We start from the raw sequence: 16,660 nt of genomic DNA, 5'->3' as shown, positions 1-16,660 counted from the left end.
TTTATACAGTAAGCCGGGTTGATAGGAGTGGTAGACAAGAGTCAACAAAGGTAGCTTGGTGGACTTGTGAGAAGAAATATACTTGCGACAGTAATAATGAAGATGTTGAGCACTTACTTCCGGTATTGATAGCTCTTAGGGCAGGATGTGCTTGCCGAGGAATTAAGTACAATTCGGAAAGAAACAGCCAGGCTAGTCAAGTCGCAGTGGATTGTAGCTATAGTACCATACAAAGTCCAGGACAATTTGTATGGGCAGCCAGTAATGGAACTTGGACTACACACCCACCGATAGATGGGGAAGTAAAAGAAATAACTCTAGGACTCCCTCCCCACACTGCGTCCAATATGGAAAAAGTCTCCTTTTAAGGGAAAGTTGGAAACCCTACAAATTAGTAGGGCAAAAAGAAGTTTAGAAGAAGGGGCAGATGAAGATATATGGCATGAACCCTCGGATGGAGTAAAATTCAATTGGGCATTAGAATCTCTATTTGCAAAGGTAGCTACTTATCGAAATAGGGAAATGATTTATAAACTTACAGGACAAGTGAGTAGGCGCACGAGAGCCACGAAAGAAGGCTTTAGAGACCTTAATATCCAACTACAAGCTACAGCTAAAATGGTGCTACAGAATCGATTAGCATTAGATACACTGTTATTAAAGGAACATGGAGTATGTGGATTTCTAAAAGATCGTATTGATCATTGCTGCATCCACATTCCAAATGTGACTATTGATGTAGAACATGACATAGAACAACTGGCTCGAGTGGAACAAGATGCAGAACAGGAAGAGAAAGATATGACAACAAGCTGGTTGGATAAAATTTTTAGTGGATGGAATATTAGTAATTGGGTTAAGTCCTTACTGGAGACAATAATTATATTGGTGATTGTAGGGGTACTAATTTGGTTAACATTTATAATGCTGAAAAGTCTGGTTCTAAGGAAGACAACCTGGAACCGGACAGTGATGCAAACTATTGCTCGGCAAATGGAACCACATCCTCAATATCCTCCACCGGCATCTAACAACTTTGGATTTCAGAGAAAGAATCTGAGGAACCCAGGAGGTGAAATGGAATGAAAACCGAATAGACAAGATCAGTTTCAGATCAAGTGAACCCAACCAGAAGGGTGAACGTAACATAAAGCAGAAGTGGTGGACTTATGAAATGTTGTGACAGTCCTAATCTTTGTAATTTCCTTGATTCTTAATGATGTAATTTTCCGTGATTATATTATTGGTGAGCACTGAGTGTAAAATATTTTAGTTAGTTAGTGAAAGCATTTGCCCTCCTCGAAAGGAGTGAAATGCTTTCAAAGGGGGGAAATGTTAGTAATAGAAGAAGAAATAATACAATATTGTTTAATATGTTACATTTGCGATGTACTGTTCCGAGGCTGCGCTTGGAAGATACAAAATATATGTGCAAGGGTAACATGAGAATGCACCAATTCATGATGAGGAGTAAGGAGGATTAAAAGAACGCTCAGTTTGCAAGACATCTAGATAACTGGGGCCTCTTGGACCCTGGGAACTGGATCAAACCAACCTTGCGGTTTGGACTGAGACCGAGGGCTCAGAGAGCATGCGTGAGAAGGAAAGGTTAAAAAGTTCAACTCTGATGAAGACATCTTACTTCATCCCGACGACCACCCGGACGACCACCAGAGAGTAGTACGCAAGCGCAGAAGGACTGATAAGATAACTAGCATACGAAGCGAGGCTAGGCGGAGTTAGGAAATGAATATGCATAGATGAGTTGTGAAACCTAATGCATATGTAGTATCTTAGGAGATAAAAGAGAACTAAGAGAACAAATCAGACGAAGTTAGATTTGGGCAGGCATGCCCCTAACTTCCGGCGCCTAATAAAGCACCTTCATATAATCACTTTGTGGATTATGTGTCTTCATGAACGCTAACATCCCCAGCCTCAAAAACTGCATTGCCCACGACCCCCAGGCAGCTGACCCCCTCTGCAGTTGCAGCACAGGTGGAAATGGGCGCATGGCTGGAGAGATGCACCTCTGCTCTGCTGGAGCTCTGGCTGCAGAAGACATGCCCCATGCCTTGGACCCATGGGCGTGAGGGCAGAGGGTTTTCTGGGTGGGAGAGGAGGCAAGGGGGCATGTTCAGAGGAAGGGGTCTGCACTGAATGGAAAAAATATGGAGTTTTCTGATGAATTCTCCCTCTGACAAGATTTCTGATTAACTTTCCCCTCATTCCTTGATCATATCCCTGATGCCTGAAGGTTTTATTTCTGGGAGTTGTTTCCCTGTCTCATGTCTTATTCCTGTTTCTGCTCACAGCCTCAACCAAATCTGTGTGCAGTAATCGTTGCCCTTCAGAAACCTGCCTGTATGCAAGAGACTGCCTAGGTGCATGTGCATCTTTGCAGGTGCAAAAGGACCTGTCAGAAAGCCCTGCTGGGTTCAGCAAAGTTGATGCTGTCGCTTTCAATATGAAGAGGAGAGGCTGAAGGTACATTTGGGGCAGCTCACAAACATACTGATCCTCAGAGTTACAGTTCAGGAGTCTCAGCAATGTGCTCAAACTCACAGCTCCTCTTCCACTTCTTCCTGCTTCCCCTCCTGTCCAGTAGAGTAGGCAATTGAAAAGAGGGCAGAAAATCCCTATTTTGACCTTGTTTGCTTAGAAAAAATTGCTTGGGAAATGCCCTTGTCGTACAATGGAGCTGTGAGCAGGCTGCCCCAGGCAGCAGCCTCCCGCCAGCAGCAGGACCCTGCCCTGCCGGGGGGGCTCCTTCCACCCGCAGCTTCTCCGCGCAGCGCCCTGGGCAGCTCCCCGGGCAGGCTGAGTGCTGAGCCTGGCAGGCGGCAGAGGCCCTGCCCCGGCACACAGCCCCTGGGGCACAGCAGGGACCCTGCTCTGCACCACAGCCCCGGGCACCCCTGCCTGCACCCCAGGATTCACAGCCTGCAGCTGGCCTGCAACAAGGGAGCCCTCGGAGGCCTGCACGTTCACCCTGCAGCAGGGAACCTTAGCAATGGAGCTTGTGCTTCTCCACACTAAAGAAATACCAAGTGCAACCAGCCAGATCTTCTGTGGGAAGTTCTGGGTCTGGAAATCTTCCCTGATACTCCTGTGCACTGCACTGCAGAAGGAGGCTTACCCTGTTATGTGCTATGAAGATTTCTCCTCCTCTCAGCTCTCAGTATTCTCATATTCCACTCAGCCGGTAACCTCCCTCTCCCTTCTCTCCCCTACCCGTGCCAGCTGCAGGCAGTGCCCCCAGCCCTGCTGCGCTGGGCAGAGGAGCTGCTCCTGGGCAGAGCTGGCTCTCTGCAGCGCTGCCCGCTTGCCAGGAGCTCCCCTTGGGCCCAGGAGCCCGGCCCAGCTCAGCAGCAGAGGCCCAGCCCAAGGCCTCCCTTGCTCTGCCCCCCACCAGGCTCCCTGCCCATGGCCCTGGGGCTGCAGGGGAACCTGCTGGGAAACAGCCTGAAGGGATCCCTGGGGTTCCCTCCCTCACCTGGCACACACACTTCTTCACACCTGGGTCATTTCCCCTAGCAGAAAACCACTCCTCGAAAGGAGTGAAATGCTTTCAAAGGGGGGAAATGTTAGTAATAGAAGAAGAAATAATACAATATTGTTTAATATGTTACATTTGCGATGTACTGTTCCGAGGCTGCGCTTGGAAGAAAGGTGCAAGGGTACATATGAGATATGTGCAAGGGTAACATGAGAATGCACCAATTCATGATGAGGAGTAAGGAGGATTAAAAGAATGCTCAATTTGCAAGACATCTGGATAACTGGGGCTTCTTGGACTCTGGGAACTGGATCAAACCAACCTTGCGGTTTGGACTGAGACCAAGGGCTCAGAGAGCATGCGTGAGAAGGAAAGGTTAAAAAGTTCAACTCTGATAAGACATCTTACTTCATCCCGACGACCACCCGGACGACCACCAGAGAGTAGTACGCAAGCGCAGAAGGACTGATAAGATAACTAGCATACGAAGCGAGGCTAGGCGGAGTTAGGAAATGAATATGCATAGATGAGTTGTGAAACCTAATGCATATGTAGTATCTTAGGAGATAAAAGAGAACTAAGAGAACAAATCAAACGAAGTTAGATTTGGGCAGGCTTGCCCCTAACTTCCGGCGCCTAATAAAGCACCTTCATGTAATCACTTTGTGGATTATGTGTTTTCATGAACGCTAACAATAAGACATCTTACTTCATCCCGACGACCACCCGAGAGTAATACGCAAGCGCAGAAGGACTGATAAGATAATTAGCATACGAAGCGGGGCTAGGCGGAGCTAGGAAATGAATATGCATAGATGAGTTGTGAAACCTAATGCATATGTAATATTTTAGGAGATAAAAGAGAACTGAGTGAACAAATCGGACAAAGTTAGATTTGGGCAGGCTTGCCCCTAACTTGCGGCGCCTAATAAAGCACCTTCGTATAATCACTTTGTGGATTATGTGTTTTCATGAACGCTAACATGCCCACCTCCCTGCCCTCTGCCCAGCGCAGTCCAGCAGCTCAGGCTGGGCTGGCCCCAGGGCAGTGTCCGGAGCAGGCTGCTGCAGGGCTCTGGGCACTGCCACCACAGCCCCAGCCCCTCTGAAGGGCACAGCAGCTCCTGGGGGCACAGAGGGCTCAGCCCCACAGATGGGACATCCAAGGCACAAGACAGCCCCCGGGAGGCCCGCAGCCCCTCCGTGCCATCCCTGGGGGTCTTCAGGCAGCTCCTCCTGCCCCAGGGCCAGGGCAGCCGGGCCCAAGCTGCTGCAGCCAGAAAGGGTTTGCTGGTCCCGTTACTTCCTCATCAGCTGCGATCCGGTCTCAGACAAAGAAGAGGCTGTAGCTGCATTTAGTTTGCTTAAATATGCCGAGAGCCTGGGGATAGCTTCTGCCGAGAGGCAAAACCCCTCTCTCAACAGAAGGGACGAGGAACAAAGCCTTCATCCTGTTAGCCTGATCTCACAGTGATACCCAGGCACAAAGCTGCAACAAGTAGCATTCCAGGAGCATCCGGCCCTATTGCTTCTTGTGCAACTGAATGGCCGCCTTCCTGAGCCTGTCGGGCTTCTCGGGCGTTCGACACCGCAAAGAAAAGGGAAGACGAGGTGGTGAGGCACAGGGAGCGAGCAAAGGCAGGGGCGGGCAGGGGCGCCCCGGGCACACAGGCCAGGTCCCCCCCTCAGGCCCCGAGACGCCCCCAGCCCGCCCACGACTCCTAAGATGGCGGCGCCCGCCCTGCCTGGTCAGGCGGTTGCACGGTTGCCATGGCAGCGAGCCCCAGCCAGCCGGCAGGGGGTGGGGCTCCGTTTGCCTGGCGGCTCTGGCAGCCAATCGGAGCCCGGGCTGAGGAGAGGCGAGCCCTGAGGGAGGAGCGGGAGGGAGGAGCGGGAAGCACTGAGGGGAGGCAGAGGCTGTGAGGGGTGGCTCCCAGAGCCCCGGCAGCGTGAGGGCAGCCGCTGCCCGGCCCTGCGTCGTGCCGTGGCGTGTTGTGTACCTTGGGGCGGTTCCCCTGGCCTGGGGACAGGCCGTGGGCAGCCCCAGTCAGGGGGAGACTGGCCCTTTAGCCCCGGCTGGGGTCTCGGAGCTCTTCTCGAGGACTGTTTCCTGGGAGAGCCTCGACGGTTCCTGGGATGGCGGAACCTCAGGCAGCACCGAGCGATTCTCGGAGAGGACCCCGATCCCCGGCCTGAAGAGCCCCTGAGCGAAGACCGCTGCTTTTTAAGTACAAGGGCAGTCTTTCAGAAATTGTTGGCCCCTGCCCGTGAGACACCGTGGAAGCTGCGCAGGGCTGTGGTGCCCGACAGGTAGGTACCTATCAGGTCCAGCAGTGGTACCCTCTTCCCTTACAAATGGTCTAGTGAAGGAGGAGCATAATGCTGTGCGCTGGGGCAACAGAACATTTGCTAAAGCATTTAAAGAAGTCATTTATACGCAGGACTATGGTGGAGACTATTAGGTCGGTCACCGAAAGGTGTGACATATGTTGGAGAAATAATCCGATAAACATGCAAAACTCCACTGCTGAGGGGCAGGCGCCTGGAGAGTATTGGCAGATAGACTTTACCGGACTGCCTAGAAAAGGGGGGCTGAAGTATTTGTTAGTCAAATTTGTTAGGTGTGGCCTGCAGCTCCCACAGGCCTCTCAGGAATGTCCCAGGAATGCGTGCGTGGTGTTTTTCTGGGGTGCTTGTGTATGCCTGCATGTGTCATCGCCTGGGTGAGGTGCTTGCCAAGAGGTTGTGAGCTGGCTGGCCTGGAGCCTGAGGTGTCTTTTCCTTGCTTTCCAGGGACTGAGGCTATCTGGGATGCTGTATGCGACTACATTCCGAAAGAGCTGAAGCGGGATAAGGTGGGCCGGTGTCGTGGGCCCTGCATGAGGCAATCCCTGCCCGAGCAGCATGGCGGTGCACTGAGACTGCCCAGGGTGCCCGGAGCAGCTTCTTGGCCAGCTGGGAGAGAAACCAAGGCCAGATGTGCTCTGCCTCTCAGGTGTTTGGCACACCCTAGGGCTTCCCTCTTCCCTGCGGTCTGAGTGGGGAGGGCGAGCAGAGAGAGGGGGGAATATCCTGGGTCCGTGCCTAGGACAATTGCTGGGAATCAGTGCCAGGTCTAATCCGTGTGCTGGAAACCTCTGGGCGCTTCTCTAGCCAAGGGATGTTGGCAAATGCTGTGAGGGGGGAGACGAAAGAAACTGAGGATGCGGCTCTTTTGCAAAGCTTTCCAAAGTGCCCCACCTTGCCCCATTGTCCCTCAGGAGTGGGCAGGGCACAGAGCAGTGTCCCCCTGCTCTGACAGCCATCCCTTTTCCCGTCTCTCAAGAACTCCCTCATCGGCCTTTCTGTCTTTTCTGTGTGCAGGGCGTTTGGGTTGCGGGACTCGGGACCTTTGGTGTTGTCCGAGAGCAGTTCCATGGCAAAGAAGGGCTGCTCTTGGTTCGAAGACCTTTCTTCCAGCTGGACATCGATGAGTTGTGGCTGGAGGAGATCTACTGTCCCACTGAGCTCCTCCCTGGTGAGAAGGCAGCAGCCCCCCTCTTCCTGCCCCATGTCCGGAACGGTTTGTTCTCCCTGCTCTTTGGAAAGGCCTGGGAGAAGTAGAGGATTGTCTCCAACGGTCAGGGTACAGCTTGAGTTCCCCCAAAAGAAACCGTGCCCCAGGAGCTCTTTCTCTTAGCGACCCTTTCTCTGGGAACTTGTTCTGAATGTTGCAAGCAACTTGGGCTTGCCGTGTCGCTGAGGATGTTGCTTCTCCTTGCAGATGGTGTCAAGATTGAGCCGCTGAAGTACGTGCAGCTATCGCGAGCCACCTCCTTCCCGCTGCACGTGGCGAAGAACTGCGTGCAAGAGACCATCCTCTTGTACTGCTTCCTCGTGAGGAACAAGGAGCACGTCCCCTTTGCCGTCAGGGACATTGGAGTTCTGCCACGCGAAGATGGTTTTCTGTGCGTGAAGTCTTATCTAGACTGCGTCAAACGTCCGGAGAGCGCCGCGGGCCTGGTTGCACTGCTCCACAGCGTAAGTTGGTGAGGTTTTGGGGGCTACTTCCATTTCTTTGGGAATCCTAGCAAAGGGTGAGCAACCTGACTGCTATTGGCCAGCCCGGACATGGCAGGCCAGTCAAATGCCTTTCCCCACGCTTGCCCCCTTAGCTGCTCTCTCCACGAGCAAAGAGAGTTTCTTCTGAGCGTCTGGATGCTTGCCCCTGCAAAAAGCCTGGCAGTGTTACTGTACAGCCTCCATATTCTGCCATTCTTGTGCCCGTGCTGCCGCGATTCCCGTCAGAGAGAATTGCCTGCATGTGGAGGGGAATTTAGGCTACCTTCTGTGGTGCTGCGGGAAGACTGACAACAAACCCCATGCATGGACATGACGGAAAAGGGATGCCATGCCTTGTGCGACACCAGGAGGATTACTGCCAGCAAGCTGCAACGGGTAGGAGGCCAGCCTTCTTCAAGCCCGTGTCATCGTTTGTTTTCCAGGTTTCATCTGACTGTGAGGAGAAGGCCGGAGGCCAAAGTTTCCACCACCTCGCAGGAGGAAGCTGCAGGAGAGCGCAGGATCAGAAGAGGTAAGGGAACAGGTCCCTGCTGTCTGGGGGTGGTCCCTGTCCCGTGCTGGCTGACTTGAACCAGGTTAAAAGGCAGTGCCCACGCAGCTGCTCGGAAGAGCTTCCTCCTTTCCTAGTTTCAGAGTGCCATCCTGGCAACCTGCTGCAGAGGAGGAAGTAGCTTTCCCTCCCCATCCTGACAAGCTGGGAGCCAGGCACAAGGCAGCAAGATGTGGAGAAGAAGCCTTCTACCAGGTGAGACCCCTGGGGGAAAGGAGGAAGGAGCCCCTTGCAGCCACACTGGAGAGATGTCCCCTTTGGACCCACCAGCCGCAGGGTGGCTCCTGACACACGTCCCAGCGGAGGCCGCTCTCTCAACGGATGGCAAGCGTGCAGCACGTTTGCCTGAGACTGGCACACCAGCTTCATTTTCCAGCAGGGCCCCGATCCTTGGGGGAGCTGAACGCAGAGCCTTGTTGCAGAAGCTCTTCTCCCTTCAGGAGCCCCCCCACATTGCAGCAGAGCCCATCTTCTTGTCTGTGGGAGCAAACGTCCCCTGCCTTCATTCTAACATGTCTCACCGTGTCTTAGGATTGCCGTGGCCCCATCTCCCCTGCTGTTTCTTCCAGCCTAAGGAGCTGTGATACCAGATGGAAAAGTTTCTTTCAGGCATTTTTTTCAAACGCTATCCCAAACGTTGTGGCAGGCACAAGAGAGTGCTGAGGTAGGGAGATGGCATGACTGGCCTCCTTACCTGACGGCTTTCTCCAATGGCTCCGCTGGCTCCCCAGCGATAACCTGTTTTCCACCCATAAGCGCACCGTGTTTCAGGGCCACAGAGGAGAAGCTGAAGTAAAGCCCGGGTGGGCCATAATGGTGTCTCTCGGATCCTGTCCTTGCACAAGACACCGCTCCCCTCCTTCTTCCACCAAAAAGGGCCTGGATACGGGCATCCCGAGCCTTCCTGAAGGCAGGTGGTGCCACAGCTTCGCGTTTGGCTCTCTCTGTCTCCGCTGAAGTGAACACGGCCAGTCCAATATGCCCGCTCGCTGCGGAAGTGCCGTCTGCTGCAGAGGCTGACGCAGCTTGCGAGCGCGGACTGGAGACCGAATTTCCCTGGGCTCATGCAGCCTCCTCCCGGCGTCTGTTTGCAGCGTGCTCCCCCCGTGTCCAGGCAGCTCCCCCGGGACGAAGAAGGCAGACAGGCAGGAAACAGCTCCTCAAGCCAAGTCCACCACCACTGCGCTCCCTGCTCCTGAAGCCTCCAGGAGAGCGCTGCAGGTACCTGCTCTGCCTTGCTGCAATGACTGTGCTGTTTGGGCCTGTACAAAAGCCTCTGTGTGGAGCGATCCCGAGCAGGTCCCTTGGGATGCGTTCGTCTTCACATTTGTTACCTCCTTCATCTCTTCCTCAGGAGACGGAAGGTGGCGTCCCGCACACCTTCCCTGCCTCTTACTGCCTCCCGTGTTGCCATGAGCCACTTCATTTTGACCAGGGGCCATGGAAAAGGAGCAAGGCCTTTCTGAGTCGTTGATGGCAGAGGGCTTTGGTCACCGCGGGCTGTTCAGCTGTGTTTGTCACGAGTTGAGGAGCCTGGCCTAGCTTCAGGGCCCCTCATCCTTGAGGGTCGAAGCACTGCTGACAGACCGGCTGAGGCGAGGGGGCAGGAGTGTGGGTTAGGCCTGAGGGACAGCTGAGACCAATCCTGTCTGCTGTTGTGTTTGTTTTGTTGTTTTTTTTGTTTTTTTTTTTTCCTCCAGGAGGTCTGGAACCTGTCTTCACAGTGGGACCAAACAGACAGCTCATGGCCCACGTACCAAAAGCTACAAGAGCAAGCCCAGGCAGCCATGGCTGCATGGGAAGCCTGGTCTGAGGGGGAGGACCAACAGATACCCCAGGTACTGGCAGTGATCAACACCGCTGAGAACAGCGGCGATCCTCTCTGCCCGGGCTCCGAGGGCGGCAGGTCCCAGGGTGGTGGGAGCAGGACGGGCACGAGGCCGCAGGTCAGGGCTTTTGCTGCTCCTCCCTGTGAGGGAGAGGTTGTCAGCAGAAAGTGAGGGATAAAAGCAGCAGCCAGACGTGGGCTGGCAGCGCCGAGTCGCCTGGTTCGCAGGTCCTGCTGCAGGGTCCTTTCAAGAGGTCCTCTGGGAAAGAGCAGCTGTATGTCCAGTCCTGTTTGATGAGAGGGACTTCTCCTTGCAGCGATTCAACAGCCAACATGCTCGGACTCCCCATCCTCCAGCCCAGCCCAGGAGCAAGGTCAGGAAGAGGTGGAGGAAGGCTGAGAACCCTGCCCCAGCAGAGGAGTTGGGAGCAGCAGGCAAGCTGGAGAGACTCCAGCCTGAGTAAGTGTGTGCCGGCTCCGTTCCCGTCGTGGGGCACTGGAGTAGCTCTTGAGTGATGTCAGGACATGTCCAGGAGCCTGGTCCCTGAGTCCTGGGGTTGCCTGTGACACCCTTTGATTCCTCCTAAAGCGGGCATGACCTTGGTTACCGCCAAGGCCTAAAACTCACCACAGGTTGAAAGGGTGGGTGCACGTGGCACCGCATGGGTGCAGGGTCTGGATTGTAATGGGTAAAGCCTTGTTTGTTCATTAAATATTGCTGATGGGAAGGTTTTCAATGGTTAACTGCTTATACCCCCAATGTCCTGTTGAAGGAAAAAAACAAGTATAGGAATTTCCTGTTAAGTTAACAATTGCAGTAGAAACCAGCTCCAAAAAAGGGCAAAATGGCATTCCCCCTCACATGAGAACACACATATCAGCAGCAAAGTCACGACCCCGACGCAGAGGAAGACAACGATCTTCATCCCCACGACCACCAGAGGACTGACGAAGACCCCCTAGCAACAGGCCTCGCAGTCGTAAGAAGACACCAGGATGTGCCACTAAACCCGGAACTACTAGGCTATAAATGGAGACTCTGGCGGGCTTAGGTGCGCGCCGTTGGCGGAGCAGGAGACTCCCCGGCCGCCCAGCGCTGTTTTACTTATCGCTGCTTGCTGAGTTGCTCAAATAAATAGAAATTCGATCTACCTTACCCACGATGTGTCGGGAATGATTTCTACCAAAACTAATGTATAACATGGATGAGGGGAGAGGCAGAAGGGGTGTCTGACAGAGGCTGAGGGATCCCTTTCTCCTGTTGTTGCAGCCGCCTTTCCCCACGAGCACTCCAAGTTTTGGAAAGGTTGGAGCCGCATCGCCATCAACAAAGTGTATTCAGAAATGTTGCGGAGGCAAACCGGCTGCGGCAAGAGCAGCAGCAGCAGCAGCTCCCCCGGTAAGTATCTCCAAAAAGGGATGGTGCTTCCCGCTGCTGCAAGGCCCATCCTTCCCCTGGGGGCAGCACTGGGAGAAAGAGGGCACGTCTCCGACACCCCTCCCGAGACGGACGCAGGCTTTGGAGACTCTGGAGACTTTGGGACTGGAGCTCCCTGACACCTGACGGGGAGCGGCTGGGCACCCAGAACAGGCTTTCCCATGTGGGATGTGAAAGTCCTGTCTGAAAACAGAGGGGTCCCCTGGATGGCTGCCTCTCCCCTTTCCAAAGCCGAGAGGCTGTCCTTCCTTTGGAGAGCGCTGACGCCAGGACACCTTGCCCTGAGGGGGAATACCTGTGCAGAATACCCAGGGTCCTCCGCTCCACCTGACCCAGCCCCAGGCTGGTGAGCTGCACCCCTGGGGACCCTGTCGTGAGCTCGGGCACGAGGCATCTGTCTCACTTCTCGGCAGCCTTGAAGCTTCCTGGGAAGCAGACCCCTACGTGCACGGCCCGAGCTAAGCCTGCAGTATTTCTCTGTGTTCAGCCTGTACACAACCTGCTCATCCTCTTTTTTCTTTTGACTCCCTAGCGCTAGATGCTGGTACCGCAGTGGAGGGGAAGGTGCTGGGAATGGCGACGGCGGCAGCAGCGGAGCTCTGAGCAAAGGGGCTGGGAAGCTCTCCCGCTTTCCACCCCTGAATGGAAAATAAAGAGCACCGGGGTTCTTCCCAAACAGACTGCTTGTGTCACTTCATCCACCCTAGACTTGAGTACGCATAAGCTGGATCTCTGCTTTGAAAGAGGAATGTGGGTTGAAAGGAGAGCTCTTTCCAAGGCTCCCATTGCTATGCCTGCGCTGTCTTAAGTGTGGCTTCCCGTCATGATGCTCATCGCTGCCAGTTGCGCGCATTTCCAGGGCAGAAGTCTGTGTCTCAGCCCACGTCCCCATAGCTCCCTCCTAGCTAGGGGAGCTCCGTGGCAGACCTGGAGGGGAGGCCCATGGGGACGAGGAGCAGGCAGAGGCATGGGGAATCTGAGGGCATGTGAAAGGACTCTCAGGGCCAGGTGTGCGGGTGTGTATGTGCTTGTGAACCCCGAGAGTGCCGTGTGTGTGCCTGCAGCAGTGACCTGCTGTCTCTGCCAGCCCCAGGGCAGGAGGGGACTCGGCTGTCTGTGCCTGTGTGTTACGTGAGGCCTGTGTGTGGGTGCTGTTGCAAGCAGCGCCTTGTCTGTGGTTGTCTGTGTGGCCGGCTGTATCAGTGTCCTCCCTGGGTGTCCCTGGCACAGGTGCTCAGCTTTTTTATTTTTTTTTTTCACATTGCCCTGCCAGTGAGGAGGCTGTGGTTGCAAAAAAGCTGGGAGGCAACACAGCCAGGACATCTGAGGCAAACTGGCCAAAGGGCTATTCCCTAGCATATAGAATCATAGACCGGTTTGGGATGGAAGGAATCTTAAAGATCATCAAGTTCCAACCCCCCTGCCATGGGCAGGAACACCTCCCACCAGACGAGGTTGCTCAATGCCCCATCTGTCCTAGCCTTGGACACTTCCAGGAATGGGGCATCCACAGCTTCTTTGGGCGACCTCTTCCAGTGTCTCCTCACCCTCACAGTAAAAATCTCTTCCTTACCTGAGTCTATCCTCAGCCTGTCTTCATAGGAGAGGTACTCCATACCTCTGATGATCATTTTTGTGGCTCTGCTCTGGACCAAGTGCAGGTCCGGGTCTCTCTTGTGCTGGGAGCCCTGCTATTCCATCCCCCGGACTCTGGAGGGCAGAGCAGAGGGGGAGAATCACCTCTCTCGCCCTGCTGGCCACTCTGCTTTTGATGCAGCCCAGGATACAGTTGGATTTCTGGGTTGCAAGTGCATATTGCTGGCTCCTGTTGAGCTTCTCATCGACCAGTACCCCCACGTCCTTCTCCACAGGGCTGCTTTCAAGGTATTTCTCACCTAGTCTGTACTGGTGTTTCAGAGAGCCCCTCTGCTCATGCATTAGATTGGGAGGCTGGGCATCTGGTTTGGATTGTTGGAAGCCCTAACTTCAAGAAGAATTCAAATGGAGCGTTGGACATGTAGAACAGTAAAGAGGCATTTTCTCCTGCTTCTGTGGTAGGCAATGGGCATAGCTGAAACACATCTGAAACAAAACTATTACCAGCTCGTACCGTTCCAGACAGACCCTTGATGATATATGGGTCAACCCCTGTGCTGCCAATTGTACAGACCTCCGAGTATTATTTTTTCAAAGGCAGTTAAACTTAATAAGCAATGACTTTTACTGGAACACTGAAGAAAGTCTATTCATCGAAGGCTGCATCTATATTAGGTGTGGAGATGGAGCAAGAATGTAGTTTTGCAACAAATGAATATTACAGCAAGGAGTATTTGTTATTGGTGCTCTGTGAGTGAATGAATGAAGTGGCCCTGTGGCTGCCACACCTTCTGTGATGATGGTAGCAAGGGAGACCCATGTTCCTGCTGGAGCTCTTTCTAGACTGTGAATTTATCCAAACTGTGTTGTGTTCCCTTGGAGGTATAGCAACAAGCAATGTAGTCCAATTGGAGAAGATCAGTAGATCAAAGCAGCTAAGGCTAAAGGCCTTACATATTCATCATGTGGTTCCAGCATCTAGGAGCTTTGGACTAGATTCGTTTGGAGCCATTGGACAAAAACGCCTGCAAACTTTGATTCAAATCTATCCGAAGAACAGGTGATTAGTTTGGGTTTTTATATCCCCTTTCGGGGTTGCAATACATTGATCTTGCACCTGAAACAGATCTTTAATTTCTGTTTCTTTAGAGAGAACATTCATTCATGTAGCACTAATCCTCTGTGAAACTGCAACTGGATGGAGTAAATGTGATTACTGGAGTTTTATTGTAAAACTACATTCTTGCTCCATCCCAGCATCTAACAGAGATGCAGCCTTTGAGGAATAGATTTTCCTTAGTGTTCTAAGAAGAGCTGCATCCGAAGGAACTGGGGTTCTCCTAGGACCACTACAGAAATACTTCTGCTCTCCATAGCTTGTCCAGCACGGGTAGTGTTGGTCAGAGCACAGTTGCCTCTGACACTTGGTGCATGACACTTAACATAGACTCACAGTTGACACTGAGGTCAATCTGAAAATGAGAATCATGTTGGAGATGAGAAGAAGGTGACAGAGATGTACTTAGGGTAAATGAGTAATTTCTGTGCCCGTTTCCTCCAAGCTGAATAAGAACAAAGTGAATTAATTTGACAGTTGTCAGTAACTTAGATCACGATAGATTTTATTTCCTAATTGTTCTGACAGTACATTCTCGTGTCCGCTGTGGGTCTGTTCCGCTTCCTAGAGCAGGCAAGCTGGATTCTGCATTTGTCAGCAGAATTTTACATAAACTTTTCCTGAGTGCAGTCTACATGGATAGAATATAAACCGTGTTTAACTTCCTCCATCCAGCCAAATGAATAAGTATTTTATGTTAAAGGACTAAGCATCTTTTTTTTTTTTTTTTTTTTTTTTCTGGGTGGGGTGGGGGCTGTGGGAAGGGGGGGTCTTTTTTCTAGACCTTACAAAATAGATCATGGCAACGTTCTATTGTAAAATATGAAAACAGTTATCTTAAGAAACAAAGATGTATAGCAGCTAAGTGTAGTAACCAGTGAAAAGCGTTTTGCCAGTCGAACTTGAACCAAAAGAGATGGGAGAATTCTGCAGAAAGCAAATAAAGACACGGAATCAGGGTGCCTCAGTCAATCAGATGTGATGGAAAGCCAGCAAAAGAGTGAGCGCTTTTTTCATCTGCTGTAATAAAAATGATAAGAAAATCTGTTTAATATAAAACAAATTCAATTCAGATGATCAAGCTGCGGACTGGTCTGCGTGAGAATGATACAGAATCTGTGTTAGCTGTTTTAAAGAAAAAGTTAAATAAGTCTGGGTTGCTGTGATATCATTGACGCTGTCTGAAGAAAGTTATTGACCAGGAGGTTTCTTAAGTTTTTCACGGGTGTCTTAGGAGGAAAAGAAATGAAAAACGGAGGGAAGTGAGAGCAGGAAGGCTTATACAGTGTCGAAAAACTGAACATCCCGGGATAAATGCTTAGTTCTACGGAGAATGTATACTAATGCTTAGTTCTACCAGAGCAACTGGCCAAAAGGAAAAGGCTTTTTTTTTTTTTTTTTTTTTTTCTCAGTGCTCAAGATTGGAATTGGGGAAAAAATGATGGGAATCCATCCGTTTTTCTACTTACCCAATTTGCTTAGGCCCTTCTTAGGAAGGGACGTGCCGGAAAAATTGGATGCAAAAGTTTCTTTGGAACAAGGGAAAATGGAAATCAAAGTAACATCTTAAGCTCTGAAGTCTATCTATCCGCGGCGAGTCCAGAGAAAGCTCCAGATAGGACTCCCTGCAACTGTTGGTGCGCAAGTTAGGTGGAGCTATCCCCCTTGTGCCCGGCGTGGGTGCGCAGCGCCGAATAAACAGACCTGCTTTATAACCATTGTGAGGTTCTAGATAGAGTCTGACTTCCGCAAGTCAGTAGCTGACCAATGCTGTAGAGCTCAGAACAGATGTCATCAACAGACTTCAAGTGACTGATCAGGGAATTTGATTAGCTAATATGACTGATTAGCTCTAACTACCAGGACTAAAAGTTTGGTATTTCTGGAGAAGATCGTGTAGACGAAGGAGTGCTCAAATGATGATGTACTAGTTTTGAAGTCTACAAGTATATTCTACCAAACTTTTTAAGAATAAATTCCACGCTAGGCCAATTGTAATGAAATTTTTCTATTATTTCTACAAAGCTGTCTCAGTTTGAAACCTTGAGACAGTTCAGTGTTGGGTAGTCGTCTGTCTCAAAATGCTGAGAAGATGGGGCTGCATTCATTTGCAAACTGGCTGTCCTAAAGACCTTAAACTTTGCATTATGTTGAGGCAGTGGTGATCTCAGCCTTCTTGTATTTCTCTGAGTAATGTAGCTCCCAAAAGAGATCCCAAGGTCCAGAAAAGACATGGAAATAATTGGTGGCTTGTAAGGAAAAATCACATTCCATCACACAGCACCACCAGAGCTGTCTGTAGAGTTTAGAAGTCAGCTGAAGTTATTTATGTTTCATCTGAAGGGAGTAAGAAAAGAGCAGTTAATATAAAAGAATGCATGTCTGACAATCATACAAGCGGATGGGAGCCTGTTTTATCTGGGTGTCCTGGTTCCAGTTAGGACAGAGTTAATTTTTCCTCATTCTAGCTGGTAGGGTGCTATGTTTTGGATTAGGATGAGAAGAGCGCTGATAACATGCTGATGTTTTAATTGTTGCAGAGCAGTGTTTACACCAGGCCAAGGACTTTT

At 51.5% G+C, this 16,660-nt stretch overlaps 1 long non-coding RNA gene across 2 annotated transcripts; it reads left to right on the top strand.

Annotated features, from left to right (window-relative positions):
- The first annotated feature begins 7,409 nt into the window (after nucleotides 1-7,409).
- LOC310891300 lies at nucleotides 7,410-10,358 on the top strand. Of its 2 annotated transcripts, XR_014577507.1 has the most exons (4): nucleotides 7,410-7,519; nucleotides 7,984-8,072; nucleotides 9,812-9,949; nucleotides 10,257-10,358. It is a non-coding gene; the product is annotated as an uncharacterized lncRNA (long non-coding RNA). The 2 variants fall into 2 exon arrangements; XR_014577508.1 differs by lacking the exons at nucleotides 7,410-7,519; nucleotides 7,984-8,072 and adding an exon at nucleotides 9,270-9,332.
- Nucleotides 10,359-16,660: the final 6,302 nt, after the last annotated feature.

The sequence above is a fragment of the Anser anser genome (genome assembly GCF_964211835.1).
Source record: "Anser anser genome assembly, contig: HAP1_SCAFFOLD_157, whole genome shotgun sequence".
In the NCBI taxonomy this organism is placed as follows: Eukaryota; Metazoa; Chordata; class Aves; order Anseriformes; family Anatidae; genus Anser; species Anser anser.
This window is presented reverse-complemented; position numbering and strand designations above follow the sequence as displayed.